Consider the following 3,306-nt stretch of genomic DNA (forward strand, 5'->3'; position numbering starts at 1 on the left):
AGAAAACCATCTGATGGAAGAAAACTTCTATGTTGATAATTCCTTTGAGATAGACAAGCTTCTCAAAAGAGATAACCACTTGTATCCATACTGGGGAAAAATGATATGTCTTCACTGGCGATAATGAAGACGCTTCTCCTGGGGAGATAGAGCAAAATAAATACACTCTCGATCTAGGTTTAACAACCTAGAGAGATTCACCATTAATTTCCAAATATTTTGCTCACTCCATGAATAACTAGAGAGAAAACAATCAATTAAGACTCTACCAATGGGGAATGAAGCTCAATTGGGATTTTATCCTATCCAAAGATGGAAAAAGACAACTAAAGCAACCATCTTCCACGAGGAATGAACTCAGTGAGGAATTAGAAAGGATATAAACTCTCTGCTTAAGGTTGACTACTCCTATGGGGAAGGAAACATAACACCCAAGGATGAAAATAGTCAAATAAATTGAGGTAAATGTCATCAAGGAATGCAAAATGGATGTGAATTTGGTTATTCATGATATATATGCATGTTATGTTTATGCTGACAAAAACAGACAAAACAGACAAAACAGACACGTTAGGGACATAATATGTTTCATAGCTCAACATGAGCTTGGCTAGTATCATTAAGGTGGAAAGCATCACTGGAGATGAGTTAAAGGTCATCAAAGGAAAAAGTCTCATCACGAGGTCCAATTCTCTCTAGGGAGAGAAAAATGCTTCGTCTGGGGATGAAATGTGAACCTTTGATGGAGCAAAGATCTTGCTGTAGGGTTCCAATTTCTCTGGAAAAGAAGACTTCACTTAGGAAATAAAAAAACATGTAGACTCTACCAAGGACAAGTGTAGATTGGTCAGGAAAACCTTCAAAATGATTCTTCTGGGGACATCATCAAAATTTGCAGCTTCCACCGGGGATAATGAAGATCGATGAAAAATCTTGACTATTTATTTTAAAGCTTGATAAAAAATCCAGGCTTTTCACTTTGCTGGGGAACATTGAGTTCCAACATCCAACACTTCACAACTTACTCGCCACTTGGGGATTTAACTGTGGACGTTCTTTTTTTGCATTCACAAATCAAAAGAAAACAAAATTTTATTTTAAAAAAAATAAAATTTTCAAATATTCGTTTCAAGAATCGTTATCAAAGTAAAAATGATATTTTTGCGGAGCAGAAATAAAATAAGGATTGTCAATAAATGGATAAGTCTCGATTTTTATTGATAGAATGGTTATCCACAAATGGCGTGATCCCATGGAAATTTACAAAGTTAGAAAAATGTTAATATGGGAAAAGGCTACATTAAAATACAATGAAACTATTATCCCTAACAAAATTGAATTCCATATGTTTTTGGGCTTCTGATAAGAGCCAGTTGAGAGCTTTGACAGACAGGCGTTGCTTCAAGTGATCCAATCTGATCTGATGCAGTTACTTGCCATAATCCTTTTTTTTGCCTAGATTTCCTTTTCAGGTTTTCAATCTACCAGGATAATCATTTTCTATTTATGTCTCTAATTTTTGCCTGGATCGCCCTTTCGGGTTTTCAGTCCACCGAGACGCTCATTTTTTGCCTAAGCCGCCTTTTCGGATTTTCGACTTAGCGAGTTGTTCTTTCATTTTTCCAGGAGAAGTATTTCTTAACTGCATCAGTATTCACAGGACGTAGGAGCTCCTCACCATCCATATTTGTAAGAATCAAGGCCCCCCGGAGAAGGCTTTCTTGACAACATATGGGCCATCATAATTAGAAGTCCACTTGCCCGTAGAATCAGATATGAAAGATTGAATCTTTTTAAGCATAAGGCCGCCTTCTCTGAATACACGAGGTTGAAACTTCTTGTCGAATGCTTTCTTCATTCTTTGTTGATATAACTGACCTTGGCATAAAGCCGTCATCCTCTTTTCTTTAATCAAACTCAGATGGTCATACCTACTTTGACACCATTCAACTTCAGATAACTTAGCTTCCATCAAGACACGCATTGAAGGGATCTCTACTTTTATTGGGAGAAATGCTTCCATGCCATAGACAAGATAAAAGGGGGTTGCCCCTGTTGAAGTGCGGACAGACGTACGATATCCATGCAGAGGAAAAGGGAGCATCTCATGCCAGTCCTTATAAGTCACTACCATCTTTTGAATGATCTTCTTGATGTTCTTGTTGGCAGCTTCAACAACATCGTTTATCTTAGGTCTACAGGGAAAGGAATTATGATGTTCAATCTTGAACTCTTCACACATTTCCTTCATCATTTTATTGTTCAGGTATGAACCATTATCAGTGATGATTCTTCTTGGCACACCATAACGGCAAATAAGTTGATTCTTGGTAAATCTAACTACCACCTACTTGGTCATATTGGCGTATGAGGTCGCTTCGACCCAGTTTGTGAAATAATCAATAGCCACCATAATGAAATGATGTCTGTTGAAAGCTTTGGGCTCAATCATACCAATCATGTTGATGCCCCACATAGAGAAAGGCCATGGAGAGGAGATAACGTTGAGAAGAGTCGGAGGTACATGTATCTTGTCAACATAAATCTGGCATTTGTGACACTTCTTCACATACTTGCAACAATCAACTTCCATTGTCAGCCAATAGTAACCCACTCTTAACATTTTTTAGCTATTACATGTCCGTTGGAATGAGTACCAAAAGAACCTTCATGAACTTCTTGCATCAACATGCCTGCTTCGTGTCTATCCATGCATCTGAGAAGAACCATGTCAAAGTTTCTCTTGTATAGCACGTCTTCATTCAGAAAGAAGTTACTAGCCAGTCTTCTCAAGGTCTTCTTATCTTTGTTTGATGCCCCATGTAGGTTTTCTTGACTCTGGAGATAACACTTGATGTCGTGGTACCATGGCTTGTCATCAGAGACTTCTTCCATTGCAAATACATGAGCAAGTCTATCAAGATGCATAACATCGATTTTAGGCACATCATTCCAACGATTCATAATGATCATGGAAGCCAAAGTTGCCAAGGCATCTGCCATTTGATTTTCCTCATGAGGGGTGTGATGAAATTCAATCTTGTTGAAGATAGTAGATAAACTCCTTGCATAGTCTTTTCATGGGATTAGGTCGGGTTGACGAGTTTCCCGTTCTCCTTTAATTTGATTGACAACTAGAGTTGAGTCTCCATAAACATCGAGATTTTTTATTCTAAGATCAATGGCTTCTTCTAGACCCATGATGCAGACTTCATATTCCGCCATGTTGTTCATGCACTTGAATGTTAATCTTGCAGTAAAAGGGATATGTGAGCCATGATGAGTGATGATTACTTCCCCAATACC

The sequence above is a fragment of the Lathyrus oleraceus genome, chromosome 5 (assembly GCF_024323335.1).
Source record: "Lathyrus oleraceus cultivar Zhongwan6 chromosome 5, CAAS_Psat_ZW6_1.0, whole genome shotgun sequence".
NCBI classification, from domain to species: domain Eukaryota; kingdom Viridiplantae; phylum Streptophyta; class Magnoliopsida; order Fabales; family Fabaceae; genus Lathyrus; species Lathyrus oleraceus.